Here is a 17408-nt window from a genome sequence, read left to right as displayed (position 1 = left end):
ACAATGAGTTAACTCTCATGAGATCTGATGGTTTTAAAAGAGACTTTTCTACCCTCTTCATTCTGCACTTCTCTTTGCTGCCACCTGGTGAAGAACATGTTTGCTTCCCCTTCTGCCATGATTGTAAGTTTCCTGAGGCTTTCCAAGCCCTGTGGAACTGTGAGTCGATCAAACCTCTTTTCATTATAAATTACTCAGTACTGAATATGTCCTTATAGCAGTGTGAGAATGGACTAATACACCACCTATAAATGGAATCATACCATGTGACATTTTGCATCTGGGTTTTTTCACCTAGCATAATGTTTTTGCTTCTTATCCACCCTGTAGCATGTACCAGTATTTCAATCATTTTTAGGCCAAATAATATTCCATTGTGTGACTATACCACAATTTGTTTGTCCATTCATCTACTGAGGGAACTCTGGATTGTTTCTACCTTTTGGCTATTGTGAATAGTGCTGCTACAAACATTTGTATATACGTATTTGTTCAAGTTTCTGTTTTCAATTGTCTTGGGTATATACCTAAGGGTAGATTTGATGGGTTATATGATAGTTCTTATTTTAACTTTTTGAAGAACTACCAAACTGTTTCCATGGTGATTGAACCATTTTACATTTCTGCCAGCAATGCATAAGGGTTGCAATTTCTCCACATCATCAACACTTGTTACTTTCTGTGTGTGTGCTTTTTTTATTCAAGGTAATAGCCATCCTACTATTTATAAAGTAGTATTTCACTGTGGTTTCGATTGGCATTTCAACTAATGACTAATGATGTAGAGCATATTTTCATGTGCTTGTTGGCCATTTGTGTGTCTACTTTTGGGAAATATCTACTCAACTCATTTGCCCATTTTTTTTAAAATTTGGTTGTTTGCATGTTCATTGTTGACTTACAAGAGTTCTTTATATATTCCGAATATTAGACCCTTATTAGATATATAATTTACAAATATATTTTTCCATTTTGTAGGCATCCTTTTTTCTTTCTTGATAATGTTTCTTGATGCGCAAAATTCTCACTTACTTTTTTGACTATAACATCTGTCCTCTTGTTGGAGAAATACATTGAAGTGTTTTACTCTGTTTGTATGTTTACCAATTTGTATTAGTGAGGATTAAGTTTGGCTCATACAATAGAAAGAAACTAGATTGGAGATATATATATACACACACACACATACAGACATATATATACACACACACATATATATACACACACACACACATATATATATATACAAGCACATACACACACACACATATATATACTGGAGACAGGATATTTCTCTCTTGCCAAGGCTGGAGTGCAGTAGTGTGGTCTCAGCTCACAACAGCCTTGAACTCCCAGGCTCAAGTACTCCTCCCACCTCAGCCTCCTGAGTAGTTGGGACTACAGGCATGGGCCACCATGCCCAGCTAAATTTCACAAATTCTTAATTTTTTGGTACAGACTGGATCTCACTATGTTGCCAAGGCTTGAAAATATTTTAAACACAGAATGTTTAGTACCTTACATTACAAAATGCTTAGAGATGGAACATCACAGGCTGATGTGGTAGCACCACTAAGTTACAAGAACCAGGCTTCTTCTATCTGTTTGCACCACCATTCTTAGCATGGGTTCATCTGCGTTTCTCAAGATGGCTGGTGGAACCATTGTGTCCTATTCAGGGAGGAAGAATGAAGGCAGTCAAAAGGCACATTTCTGAGATAGTCAGTGATCTTAAAGAGACCTTTTCAGAAGTTCCACAAAACATATCTGCTTACATTTTACTAGCCTGGTCCTAGTTGCATGATCATTGTGGCAGATTAAACAAACAAACAAACAAACAAAAAAACCCTGAGAAATGTGGTCTGTTAATTGGGCACATTGTACCCTGCAGAAAATCAGGCACCTCTCATAAATAAGAAAGGAAAATGCTATTGGGTAGAAAATGGACACAGCATCCTGGCATTTCTAATAAATTAATTTTATGTACTAAACAGCTATATTTGGTGCATATAGGTTAACTACTGTTGTATCTTCTTTACAAGTTATAATTTGCACATGTACAAAATATACATTTTTAACAAGTTGGGGAGTTAGGGAAAATGTATTTATATTTATCTGTTTTAGTGCTTTTAATCAGTGGTTTGGTGTTCCTACTGACATTGTTTCCTTTTTGCTTGTATTTGTTTATTATCTATCTGCCTCTTTATTTGTAATGTTTTCTTACCACTTCAATGAGTGTTTACACTCTTCCAAAAACAAATTATGTTTTATTTTTTAACTCAATATGGCAGGCTCTGTATTTTTTAGGGATGTTAAAAATGTGGAATACTTCATTTCATTTCAATATACCAATGTGCCCCTTCTGAAGGTGAAGCACCACAATGTTGCGGGCTTCTTTGACAGGAGATGGGCAAGGTTCGGTAAGCATTTATTTTTAAAATTGTCTCTTAAAAAAACTTTTTTTAAATTGAAAAATAAAAATTTTATGTACTTATGGCACAGGAATTTAGTCCATTTCTGGTTTTTTTTTTTTTCTTTTTTTGGTATGGCAACTGATATTCTTGATTGTATTCTTTCCATCTTGACTTGGTTTTATTTATTTTACATGATACTTTTTAAACATATTCTTTATTTTAATTTTCCCATTGTTTATTTAAGGTTCTACATTATTCTTTTATTCCTACTATTATTTGAGAACTCAATATCAATTTTCCCCACATTGATATGCTAAGAGAGGAGAGAAAATGAAATATTATAATATGCTAAGTTAAAACCACAGAAAGCAATAAAAGAACATGTGAAAAAAAGAAACAAAGAGGAAGTGAAATGAATAGAAAAAAGCTGCAAACATGGTAGCATTATTCAACTATATCAATAATAACTTTAAATCTAAATGGTCCATATACACAAATTAAAGGACAGAGATTGTCATATTGGATTAAAAATAAGACCAAACTATATATTGACTGCAAGAAATCTACTTAAATATAAAAACATAAGCAGGTTAAAAGTGAAAGGGTAGAGAAGCAAAAGTGGCACAGTAGGGAACAACAAAATTTGTCCCTCCACAAAAGCAATAAACTAACTGCAAAAACTGCCCAAATCAACTTTTTAGGAATGCTAGAAACTAATCCAAAGCTTAATGTTTAATTAAGAAAAACCAGCTGAATCTCAGTGTGGCATTTTAACTTACCCTGTTTCCATTCCTGGCTTCATGGTGACCTTGAGACAACAGCTGGCATTCACAGTACAGGTACCTAGTACTGGAGGAAGCACAGTAGACCTTATCTTTAAAGAATTGCATTTTTTTTTTGTTTTGACCTGTATGTTGGCTCCCAAAAGGAAGGGATCAATGGGCTTGCCTTTATTTCCCCTAATTCAGAACTATACCAGGGCTTTCAACATCTATCAGAAACTTTTAAAGGCAAATGTTAAAATCACTTCATCCCACTCAAAGGATAACAGTTAGGGGAAACAATAGACAAATCAATAAGCTTGGGAGGAAAGGCTGAGGAATGAAATGCTTTGGGGAATAAAGTCTGAGAGTCGAGAAGCCTATGCACATTCCTAGCATGGTTGGCTGCATGCCTAAAAGAGACCTGAGAAGGCCCTAAGTTTTAACCTCTGGCTGACTTTCTGACTCTGTGTAAGCAGGATGTGAAGGCTAAGGCAGAGTTGTAAACTGCCTGGCGGAGGCACAAACACGAAACACAAACAGAGCACATCTTTACACTGGGAGATTTTCCTCCCAGGTGTTTAAGGAAATCTCTGCTTAATTACTAGTTGACTATTAAACTAATGGAACTGAGACTTCAGTGGCTATACATGACAAAGAATATAGACTTTACAAAACCAGTTCAGAAAAGTTACTAAAGAAGCAAAAAACAAATAAAACAAGCAGCAACACTGGATATATGGGAAACTCAGAGTTCCAAAACTTCCATATTATAATATTCAAAATGTCTGATGTTCAACAAAATATTATAAGGTATGCAAAAAAACAAGAAAGTATGGACTATGCACATTTAAAAAATGAATAGAAACCTACACTGATGATACCTGGATATTGGGCTTATTAGACAAAGGCAGTACATCAACTATTTAAAATATATTCAAAAAACAAAAGGAAACCACATACAAATAACTAAACGAAACCAGGAAAACAGTGTCTCACCACATAGAGAGTATCAATAAAGACATAGAAATCACATAAAGACACATAATAGAAATACTGAAGTTGAAAAGTCCAATAATTGAAATAAAAATTTATTAGAGGGGTCCAAGAACAAATTTAGCTTATAACATTGACTGCAAATATTAGAAAATTAGAAAGATCTCAAAAATAAACATCTAAGCTTTAACGTTGGGAAAGAAAAAGAAGAGCAAATTAAATCCAAAGTAAGCAGAAGAAAATAAATAATCAAAAAAATTGAGCAAACATTAATGAAATGTAAAATAAATAAAAACCAAAAAAAGAAATCCAAAAACTTACTTGAAAAGATCAATTTTATTGATCTTGGATAGTCATGGATGTAAAGATCCTGAGAGAGAGAGAAGGAGAGAAGACACAAATCACTAATACCAGAAATAAAAGATAGCCCACCATCACTACTAATCCATTACTAATCCCTAATACCAAATGCAGACAAAGACTTTCCTTACAAGAAGAGAAAACTACAAACCACTATTTCTCATGAATATGGATGCAAAGATCCTCAACAAAATGTTAGCAAATCAAATCCAACAGTGCACAAAACTATACACTACCGCCAAGTGGAATTTATTCCAGGTATGCAATATTGGTTTAACATTAAAAAATCAATTAATGTAATTTATCATAGCAACAGATTAAAGAAAAAAATCATGTGATCATATGCATAGATGTAAAAAAAAGCACTTGACAAAATCCAATATCCATTTATGATACAGACTCAGCAAACTAGGAATAGGAGGGAATTTCCTCAACTTAATAAAGATAATCTACAATAAACATACAGCTAATATCACAGTTGATGGTGACAAACTTGAAGCTTTCCCACTAACATTAGGAAGAAGGCAAGGATGTCCCCTCTCACCACTTCTATTCAACATACTAGGAGTTGTAGCTGGTGCAATTAGATGAGAAAGGAAAATAAAAGGTATACAGATTCCGAAAGAAGATATATAACTGTCTTTGTTCACAGATGACATAGTTGTCTATGTAGAAAATTTTAATGAATTAACATAAAATTCCTAGAACTAATAAGTCATTATACAAAAGATGTAAAATACAAGATTAACATAAAAAAGTCTATTGCTTTCCTATATACCTCTGTGTTTTTGAAATTAAAAAACAACACTTATATTAGCACCAGAACAATGAAATTATTAAGTATACATCTAACAAAACTTTTACAAGATTCCTAGAGGATAACTACAAAACTCTAATTAAAAAAGTCAAAGATATACAGGCACGATAAAGAAATAAAAGCATTCAAATAGGAAGAGAGGAAGTCAAACAATTCCTATTTGCAGATGTCATGATCCTGTACCTAGAAAACCCCATAGTCTTTGCCCAAAAGTTTCTTGATCTGATAAACAGCTTCAGCAGTTTTAGGATACAAAATCAACATACAAAAATCAGTAGCATTCCTATATAACAACAGCATCCAAGCTGAGAGCCAAATCAAGAACATAATCCATTTCACAATAATGCAAAAAGAATAAAATACCTAGGAATATAGTTAACCAGGAAGGCAAAAAATCTCTACGAAAATTACAAAACGCTGCTCAAAGAAATCACAGATGACACAAACAAAGGGAAAAACTTTCCATGTTCATGGATAGGAAGAATCATTATTGTCAAAATGGCCATATAGACCAAAGCAATTTATAGATTCAGTGCCATTCCTATCAAACTACCAATGACATTCTTCACAGAATTAGAAAAGACTGTCATATGGAACCACAAAAGAGCTCTAATGGCCAAAGCAATCCTAAGCAAAAACAACAAAGCTGAAGCCATCGTGTTACCTGACTTCAAACTATGGGTTACAGTAACCAAAACAAGCATGGTACTTGTACAAAAACAGATGCATGTATCAATGAACAGAATAGAGAGCCCAGAAATAATGCCACAAACCTACAACCATCTGATATTTGACAAAGTTGACAATAACAAGCATTGGGAAAAGGACTCCCCATTCAATAAATAGTGCTGAGATCACTGGCTAGCCATGTGCAGAAGATTGAAACTGGACCCCTACCTAACACCATGTACAAAAATCAACTCAAAATACATTAAAAACTTAAATGTAAAGCCTAAAACTGTAAAAACCCTAGAAGATAATTCAGGAAATACCTTTCTGGACACAGGACTTGGAAAAGATTTCATGACAAAGACACCAAAAGCAATTGCAAAAAAAAAAAATTGACAAATAGGATCTTATTAAACTAAAGAGCTTCTGCACAGTAAAAGAAACTATCAACGGCATAAACAGATAACCTACAGAATAGGAGAAAGTATATGTAACCTATACATCCTTATTGATCCAGAATCTATAAGGAATTTAAACAAATGTACAAGCAATTTTTTTGTAACAACAACAACCACATTAACAAGTGGGCAAAGGACACAAACAGACACTTTTCAAAAGAAGACATGTGGTCAAAAAACATATAAGAAAATGTTCAACATCACTAATCATTAGAGAAATACAAATCAAAACCACAATGAGATAGCATCTCACACCAGTCAAAATGGCTATTACTAGAAAGTCAAAAAATAACAGATTCTGGTGAGGTTGCAAGGAAAAGGGAATGCTTATACGCTGCTGGTGGGAGTATAAATTAGTTCAGACATTGCAGAAATCAGTGTGGTGATTCCTCAAAGAACTTAAAATAGAACTGCCATTTGACCCAGCAATCCCATTACTGGGTATATAGCCAAAGAAATATAAATCATTCTGTTATAAAGACACATGCACAGGTATGTTCATTGAAGCACTATTCACAATAGCAAAAACATGGAATCAACCCAAATGCCTATCAATAGTAGACTGCATAAAGAAAATGTAGTACACATACACCATGAAATATTATGCAGCCATACAAAAGAAGAATGAGATCATGTCTTTGCAAGAACATGGATGGAGCTGGAGGCCATTACTGTTAGCAAACTAACGCAGGAATAGAAAACCAAATACCACGTGTTCTCATAAGCAGGAGCTAACCAACTAGAACACATGGATATTGGGAGGTGAACAACATACACCGGGGCCTACTTGAAGGTGGAGGATGGGAGGAGGGAGAGGATCAGAAAAACTATCAGGTACCACACTTATTACCTGGGTAATGAAATTATCTGTATATCAAACACCTGCGGCACACAGTTTGCCTTTATAATAAACCTGCACATGTACCCTTGAACCTAAAATAAAATTTTTTAAAAATCAAAGACATAAATAAGTTGAAAGATATCTCATGTTCATGGATAGATAGGAAGATTCAATATTGTTTAAGATGTCAGTCTTTCCCAACTTAATTTTATTCGATGCAGCTCAATCAAAATCCCAGCTACCTACTTTGTGGATATCAAAGACGAATTCTAAAGTTTATACAGAAAGGCAAAAGACCTAGAATATCCAACATGACACTGAAGAGGAATGAAATTGGAGGACAGGCCAGGCTCACACCTGTAATCCCAACACTTTGGGAGGCCGAGGCAGGCGGATCATCCGAGCTCAGGAGTTTGAGACAAGCCTGGCTAACATGGTAAAACCCCATTTCTACTAAAAATACAAAAAAATTAGCCAGGCATGGTGGTGCACACCTGTAATCCCAGATACTTGAGAGGCTGAGGCGGGAGACTCACTTGAACCTGGGAGGCAGAGGTTGCAGCAAGCCGAGATCACACCATTGCACCCCAGCTTGGGCAATAAGAGCGAAATTCCATCTCAAAAAAAAAATAAAAAAGAAGAAGTTGGAGGACTGACACAATCCAACTTCAAAGCTTACTGCTGTAAAGCTACAGTAATCAAGACAGTGTGATACTGGGAAAAGAATAGACAAAGAGATCAATGGAACAGAGTAGAGAGCCCAGAAATAGACTCAAACGAATATAGTCAACTGATCTTTGACAAAAGTCAATATCAACAGTGACAAATCATGTTGATAGCATTGTAATGTTATTATGATGGGATGAGCATTGCTTCTCTACCTGTGTGGTCTACGTATAACCCACATCTAATCATGAGAAAAATATCAGATATACATCATATAAATTTCAAAAAAGGGGCATCTTATAAAATTCTTAATCCTCAACACTGTTGAAATCTTCAAAAACAAGGAAAGTCTGAGAAGCTGCCACACCAACAGGAGCCTAAGGAGACATGACAAGTAAACGTAATGTATCCGGGACGGAATCCTGGGACAGAAAAACATGTTAGGTGAAAAATAGGAAAATCAGAATAAGCTCTAGATGTTAGTCTCAGTATTGATTCATTAATTATAACAAATATACTATACTAATGAAAGATACTAATTTTAGGGAGAAATGGATGAAGGAGTATTTGGGAACTCTCTATATAATCTTTTAAATCTTTTTGACAACTTAAGCTGTTCTAAAAGGTAAAGTTAATTTAAAAAAAAAAAAAAAAAACAGTAACTGCAGCAAGTGTTTACGTCTTAGATGAAAAGAAGACTTTTTTGAGGACTATTGTATCACTAATGTTGTTGAGTATTGCCAGTCCATTGTAATCATAGAAAACCAACTCTTTTTAGTTGGTTTTCTAAATTATCTCCTGACAAGGCACACATGATTGCCTGAGCTGAGGGTGGACACTCCCACTGTCTCATCCTTGGTATGCACTGCTCCACACCCTTATATATTTGTTTATGATAATTTCTGTCTTATTTGATACATTTGCTATCTTATTTGATATATTTCTGTCTTATTTGATATATTTGCTATCTTTTGAGATATTATTGCAATAAGTAGTAAATTTTTAGAATGCTAATTCTAATTCAGGTTTCAACAGTGTCTCTTTTCTCTTATAACTCACCCACTGAATTTTTGGAGCAGAAAATTGTGTTTATTTTTAGCTCCAGAAACTCTTTTGTACCACTCTTGCATGAATTTAAATGTCTTTTCCCTCTTCACCTCCTCCAATTTTCTTCCAGCTGCACCCTTGTCCTTTAGCAGCTCTCTTTCTCCAGGTGTGAGTTCTATTTTTTGTGAGCTAACCTTGCCCTCTGGCTGCCATGGTCCTGTGGGCTAGGTGTTGGCTCATCAGGGCTCAAGTCTGGTTGTTGGTGTTCCCTGCATGGCAGCAGCTCTACAGGTGGTAGAAGGTGCAGAGGTTTCTGCCTCCATGCTCTGGTGACACTGCAGCAGGCTGACTACAGGTCATGTGCGGAAACCCCTGTTTCTCCATCCTCTTTGCATTTCCCTAGCTGCAGGGTCAGGAGGACTCAGCCCACATTTAGTATCTTCTTGACCAGGGAAACCAGGCAGGCTCATGGGGCTGATGGGAACGTCCCCCAACGCTTCCCAGAATTTTCCTGGCAGCTCACCAGTGCTGACTTCCAGGCACCTGCCACTGAGCTACTGGGGAGAAGGCAACACTGAAGTCTTCTTTTTGAGATGCTCATAGAAGCTCAGGCTGCATGAGCACCCAGATAGATGCCCAGAGTCTCAGCAGCTAATTGGTCCAGAAAAGGTACATGTGGGAATGAAGGAAATGGATCTGGGCTCAGGTTACCATATTCCCAGAAATATCCCTGAAAGATGGTGTTTGCTCTGCATTGTAAATTTATTATTTCTTTCTGGCCTCCCATCTCTGGCATCAAGTATTCTCCCACTTCAAATACTCAAATACTCCAGTCATATTGGATCAGGGCCCACCCTAATGCCTCATATGAGGCACTTAATTACTTTTGAAAAGATCCCATTTCCAAATAAGGTCACATCCTGAGGTACTGGGGTTAGGAGCGCAACAGATATTTTTTGAAGAGCACAATTCAATGATTACACACTCTGTGATCATTTTAGTTGTGAATACTTTTACCTGTGACTTCCTCTTTTAAGATTTTTGGTGTGTGTGTGTGTGTTTTTTAACCATAAAAATTATATATTTTTACATGGTTAAATGAGTCGAATTGTTTCTTTTGGACGTCTGAGAATGAAAACACTTTCTATTCCAAGGTTTTAGGATTACTCTTCTATATCTCATTGAAATAATTTTATTGATGTTTCATGTTTAAAAGTTTAGTCTATTTGGAAATTAATCTGTGCATAGTACAGAGTGTCTGTTGACTTAAGCACAAACATGTCTTTCTTAAGGACAAACATTAGTTCTTGCCACTGCAAGGAAGAAAATGTCTCCTAACTGACTCTTAATTAGAAAGAACACATTTCCTCCCATGGAATCAGTAAATCACACCATTATCCATGGTGGTATTTAGTTCTTTGTTCTTTTTCTGCTTCCCTTTCAGGCTTAGCAGAGTAAGAAAGCAGCCACAAACCTGCTTTAAATGCCTCTCCCTTAGCAACACAATTAGAGCCTCAGAAATGCACAGTCTAGAAAAGACTGGATTAAATTATTTGTCAAGAACAGTTACTCTCTCTCCTCAATCTCCATCTGGGTGAAAAGAAGGGTGTTACCCATTCTTACATACATGCACAAACATACATACATGTTCGCACACATTTATATGTATGTATATAGAAAATATTGAATTAAAAAACACTCTAAAATCTAGTTTTCTGTACTTTCTTATTTTCTGGAAATGGACAATTAATGTAATGACAATTTTGTCTCTTTTCTTTCCAAGGTTTTCAAGCTTATTTTTTGTCCTATTGCATTGTCTAGAATTTTATGAACAACTTTGATTGATAGTTATAGGTTTACAACACTTCATCTGCAATTCCTAAATGCCAAAAAACTCTGAAATCTAAGGTCTGTGGCAAACTCTTTGGGTAATAAAATCTGACCTGAACCAATGTGGACTATTTGCACTCTTTAAGTATACAACTTGGGGCAAGTGCATTTGGTGGCCTAGGCAGTAATGTGCTTGATTATGGACTGCTCTCCCAGTCCTCACTGGGGTTGTTTTCCAAGGTATAATATATGTATGACATTGTCTTTGAGAAATCTGAAAAAAAAAAAAAAAAAAAAAAAAAACCTGATTGTGAGATTTAATTGATCCCAAGGATTTTAAAGTGTTTCTGGAATCTTAGATCATGGATCATGCATACGTTTTTCTCTAGTGTTTAATCATTCAACTCGTCGTAAGTTGTTGGCTTGTGACAGATACTTTTTAAGTTAAAGTGGTTTTCCATGCCATGAATATTTATTGATATATTTACTTTTTCTACTACTTATTGGTCATTTATATTTCCTGTGAAAAGTATCAACTGTATTTAGACTTTAAAATGTTTGGAGACTTCTGGTTTTTGGCCTGAAATGTGAGGAGCTTGGTCTTCACTCCTATCCTTGTAATAAGAAGAAAACAAAACCAAACTGAAAATTAACAACTCTTCTTAGATTCATAAAGAACTGAGACCACAGGGAAAACAACTGCCTCCAAAAATTGGAAAGACAGGTGTATACAGAGGATCACAACTTACTGGAGCAGAAATTAAATAATTCAAATATAAAGCTGTTGGCTTTTGGATTATTTGAGAGAAATGAGACTATATGGCCTGAGTCATGAAGCATGCAGCTACAACTTCTGCTTCTCCAGTTATGGATTAACTCCCTTCCTTATTCTTGTACTGTAGAGAATTAGAAAAGACTGAAAAGGTGCCAAGGATAAGACCCCCTTGAGCTCACTACCCTCCTTTACAGAGTAATAAGTAATTCTCCCTGGAATGCAGCAATCTTTAACCAACCGCATCTCTGTAAGGTATGCATTGGTCTTGTATGGAAAATGTCATAACCCTCCTGAACCTCTGTCTCTGCCTATATCAAGGAAGCCCAAACTTCTCCACTTTGGAACACTGACTCATTTATTTGGAGCCTGTGATTCTCAGTTGACATCCTTAAACTTTGCATTCAAATAAACTCTATACTTAATCATATTTTCTGAGTCTCATTATTTAAGGTTGACACCTATGAGCAGAAACCTTCCCAGAAACTAGTACTGGGGTAGAAAATCCTGAACTGTAATTGATGAGTTTCTGGAGGCTCAGTGTGGTGTGGATGAGCTTAAAAGTTAAAAACTTCAGGTGGCCCAGTCTTGAGGGGGTGGGAGCACACTTAATTATTGAGTTTTACTTCCAGAAACTACCAGGTTCTCATAGTGGGGACTGAAGATAAATCCCCTTCTGCTTCCAGTAGGGTGATATAGTTTGAATCTGTGTCCCTGCCCAAGTCTCATGTTGAACAGTAATCCACAATGTTGGAGGTGGAACCTAGTGAGAGATGATTGGATCATGGTGGTGGATCCTTAAGGAATGAATGGTTTGTCACCATCCCCTTGGTGCTATTCTTATGATAGAGTTCTCATGAGATCTGGTTGTTAAAAAGTGTGTAGCACCTCTGGGAAAACTAGCTAGCCATATGTAGAAAGCTGAAACTGGATCCCTTCCTTACACCTTATACAAAAATTAATTCAAGATAGATTAAATACTTAAATGTTAGACCTAAAACCATAAAAACCCTAGAAGAAAACCTAGGCAATACCATTCAGGACATAGGCATGGGCAAGGACTTCATGACTAAAATACCAAAAGCAATGGCAACAAAAGCCAAAATAGACAAATGGAATCTAATTAAACTAAAGAGCTTCTGCACAGCAAAAGAAACTACCATCAGAGTGAACAGGCAACCTACACAATGGGAGAAAATTTTTGCAATCTACCCATCTGACAAAGGGCTAATATCCAGAATCTACAAAGAACTTAAACAAATGTACAAGAAACAAAACAAACAGCCCCATCAAAAAGTGGACAAAGGATACGAACAGACACTTCTCAAAAGAAGACATTTATGCAGCCAACAGACACATGAAAAAATGCTCATCATCACTTGCCATCAGAGAAATGCAAATCAAAACCACAATGAGTTACCATCTCACACCGGTTAGAATGTCAATCATTAAAAAGTCAGGAAGCAACAGATGCTGGAGAGGATGTGGAGAAATAGGAACGCTTTTACACTGTTGGTGGGAGTGTAAATTAGTTGAACCACTGTGAAAGACAGTGTGGGTATTCCTCAAGGATCTAGAACTAGAAATACCATTTGACCCAGCAATCCCATTACTGGGTATATACCCAAAGGATTAAAAGTCATGCTACTATAAAGACAAATGCACACTTATGTTTATTGCAGCACTGTTCACAATAGCAAAGACTTGGAACCAACCCAAATGTCTATCAATGATAGACTGGATTAAGAAAATGTGACACATATACACCATGGAATACTATGCAGCCATAAAAAAGGATGAGTTCATGTTCTTTGCAGGGACATGGATGAAGCCAGAAACCATCATCCTCAGCAAACTATCACAAGGACAGAAAACCAAACACCACATGTTCTCACTCATAGGTGGGCATTGAACAATGAGAACACTTGGACACAGGGCAGGGAACATCACACACTGGGGCTTGTCAGGGGGTGGGAGGCTGGGGGAGGGATAGCACTGGGAGAAATACCTAATGTAAATGACAAGTTGATGGGTGCAGCAAGCCAACATGGCACATGTATACCTATGTCACAAACCTGCACATTGTACACATGTACCCTAGAACTTAAAGTGTAAGAAAAGAAATGTGTAGCACCTCTCCCCTTGCTCTCTGTCTTGCTCCTGCTCCCACCATGTAACACATCTGCTCCCCCTTTGCCTTCTGCCATGAGTCAAAGCTTCCTGAGGCCTCCCCAGAAGCAAATGCCACTGTGCTTTCTGTACAGCCTGCAGAACCATGAACCAAATAAACCTCTTTTCTTTATAAATTACCTAGTCTCAGGTATTTCTTTATAGCAATGTGAGAACAGATTAATACACAAGGGGCAGAGAAAAGAAGTTATTTTGAAGTACTCCAGAGCATTCTAACAAGCCCTGCCATTAAGGGAAACTGTTTGGCAGAGCCTAACAGACTGAGGTTTTACCAGAGCTTAACTGGGAGAAGGAAATAGCCAATTCCAGCCCCTTCTAGCTTTTCTAACTCATGAAAGGCGTATAGGGGGAGAAAAGCAACTGAGAAGCACTTGTGAAGTTCATAGCCCAGGCTCATAGACTTACTGAAATACTGAGACCTTTACAGAACTAGAGAAAGCTTCCCCTCCCCGACACCTTACCACCACATCAGTAGGGCTCCTGTAAAACAGGGTAGGCAAAATCATAGACACCCAAGGAAATTTTATCTTCCTACACCTACAGCTACAGCAAACAGTAAACACACCCTAATTCCTAGTCAAATGAGCATACAAATCTCACACTAAAGGCCTATCAATCTCAGTTCCTTTTACCCAATATATCATGAAATGCTTTCAACAAAAAATTACAAGGCACACTAAAAGACAAAAAACACAATTTGAAGAGACAGAAGAGAAAGCATCAGAATGAGACTCAGATATGACAGGAATGTTGGAATGATTAGACAAGGAATTTAAAACGACTATGAATAATACACTAATGGAAAATTCCCTAATGGAAAAAGTAGACAGCATGCAAGAACAGATGAGTCATGTAAGCAGAGAGATGGAAACTCCAAAAACCTCCATCTTTTGCCTATAACTACACAGACCCATTACCAATTAATTAACAATTAATTGTTAATTCTATTTACAGCTATAATTGTCTCACTTTCTCATACCTAATATTGCATACTTTCATTCTATTTCTCACTCTTTCTGTCTTGCTTGTCAGACTTGCCAGAAACTTGTCTATTTTACTGATCTTTGCAAATAAACAATTCTTGATCCCTTTTCTCAATTATGCCTACTAGTTGCTTTCTAATTAATTAACTTCTGCTTTTATCTTTATTAATTCCTTTTCTGCTTCATGCTGTTATTTTATTTTATTTTTTTATTCAAGGTTTCTATTTTTATTCAACTATAAGCAAACAGCAGAATTACCACAACATTCAGCAACTGCAGACCAGCTATTCTTACCCCCATGAAGAATGATCAATTTAATAGACACAGATTTAAGGATTCCTGATAAGCTGTCAGCTGGCACTGCTATGGGTCTAGACGGTCATGCCCCAACAACAGCAAAGTCACTCTCTCTACTGCTTTTTCCAGGAATACTCTTTAAAGGGACCAGAACGAGACACTGACACCTATTAAGTCATCTGCGATGTGCCATGTTGGGTTTAGCCTCAGTGCCAGCCTCTGGTTGTCAAGGTGAATGACAGCACCATAAAAACACACTGTGTGCAATTCTGGACTCAGGATCACAAAAGCAGAGGCAACCAATTCTTTTTTTTTTTTTAACCTCCATAAAGGATTCGTTGATGCTTTCCTTTATTACTATAGACGTGGTCTTTTTCCCCCCAATTTTTCTTTCTTTAAATTCTGGGTTGCTATTTTTTTTGTTATTATTATTCTACTTTAAGTTCTGGAGTACATGTGAAGAACGTGCAGATTTGTTACGCAGGTATACATGTGCCATGGTGGTTTGCTGCACCCATCAACCCATCATCTAGATTAGATATTTCTCTTAATGCTACCTTCCCCCAGCCCTCTACGCCCCAACAGGCCCTGGTGTGTGATGTTTCCCTCCCTGTGTCCATGTGTCCTTGTTGTTCAACTCCCACTTATGAGTGAGAACATGCGGTGTTTAGTTTTCTGTTCTTGTGTTAGTTTGCTGAGAATGATGGTTTCCAGCTTCATCCATGTCCCTGCAAAGGACAAGAACTCATCCTTTTTTATGACTGCATAGTATTCCATGGTGTATATATGCCACATTTTTGTAATCCAGTCTACCATTGATGGGCATTTGGGTTGGTTCCAAGTCTTTGCTATTGTGAACAGTGCCACAATAAACATACGTGTGCAAGTGTCACTGGTCATTAGAGAAATGCAAATCTAAACCACAACGAGATACCATCTCATGCCAGTTAGAATGGTGATCATTAAAAAGCCAGGAAACAATCCATGCTGGAGAGAATGTGGAGAAATAGGACAGCTTTTATGCTGTTGGTGGGAGTGTAAATTAGTTCAACCATTGAGGAAGACAGTGTAGCAATTCCTCAATGATCTAGAACTAGAAATACCATTTGACCCAGCAGTCTCATTACTGGGTTGCTATTTTTACATTAACAATTTGATGACCCTACAACCGTCATCCAAAATATCTCCCATATGGAGTTCAAATTTGATCAAAACATAAACCTGACTGAGTGAATGAGTGACTAGAATTATAAAGCACAGGCAGCAGGAAAAGTCACCATAAACCGCCATCTGAATGCTTAGGTCTTGCCTGTGCAAAAGGGAGTGGGAAGAGGAGAAATCTGCACACAACACTGAACTGGGGAACACGGCTTGGGACCTCCAGGACAGTTCAGGTCCCTGAGCTGCCCCCTACTTCCTAGACAGCTGTTCCTACAGTTTAGGCATTTAGTAGTCCCACTCAGCCTGTAAACACGTGCTGGCCACCAGGACCTGGAGCTCGTACTTTTTATGGACGGACACCACCTTGAATTTGCCACAGTGGTCTCCAGATCGGTTGCTTAGGACAGACTCTCACACCTCAGTGGCCTGTTCTGCTGATAAACCAGCCAGACATAGCGTTGGAGGCCTGTGGTCTTGGAAGGCCCCGAACCTAGGTAATTGGAGAGGACTGTGCCACTGTTGATGTCATTATCCTTCATGTTGACCACCAGGATATGATGCCATTCACTGTATTTGGGATCCTTCCCCGTGGGAGCACCCGGGGCTGTCAGGACCAAGGTGCAGGGTTTCTCCAAATCAAGAGCATCCCACAAAATGCTGGTGGGTCTGTTCTTAACCTGGGTGGGTGTCAGCACTCTGCCCAGCTCATGCACCTCTGCCCCGCCGTAGGTGACATGCAGCGGGTGCTGCGGTTGCTCGTCCACTTTCTGCAGGCTCAAGGGCCAGAACGCTTGCTAAGGTCCACCTGCATGGGGCGGAGACGAGTGGAGCATGCACCCGGGAAGTGCCACTGTGGTGTAGGCCAGGCGCAGGCGGCAGCGGCGACTCAGAGGCCTCAGCCTGGTTTTATTTTATAGTTATCTTTTTAATCCCATGAAAGTAGTTATTGTTCATTTATTTTCATTATTTTTTACTGGTCAATAAAGCCATTTAGATCCTGAGTCCAGTGTAACTGCCACTGTAGTGAGGAGGTGGCCTCATAGGAGCTGGGACTGGCAGGGGAAGAATGACCAATCCCTGTACAGTAGTGGAGTGGAAGGGTAGAACAAGAAGGGTAGAACGAGCCTTCTGTTTTCCTGGCCATAG

At 37.6% G+C, this 17408-nt stretch overlaps 1 pseudogene; it reads right to left on the bottom strand.

Annotated features, from left to right (window-relative positions):
- Positions 1 to 16511: 16511 nt before the first annotated feature.
- Positions 16512 to 17073, bottom strand: LOC104675908 (annotated as a pseudogene).
- Positions 17074 to 17408: the final 335 nt, after the last annotated feature.

The sequence above is a fragment of the Rhinopithecus roxellana genome, chromosome 1 (genome assembly GCF_007565055.1).
Source record: "Rhinopithecus roxellana isolate Shanxi Qingling chromosome 1, ASM756505v1, whole genome shotgun sequence".
In the NCBI taxonomy this organism is placed as follows: Eukaryota; Metazoa; Chordata; class Mammalia; order Primates; family Cercopithecidae; genus Rhinopithecus; species Rhinopithecus roxellana.
Note: the sequence above shows the minus strand (reverse complement) of the source record. Positions and strands in the feature narration are given on the sequence as shown.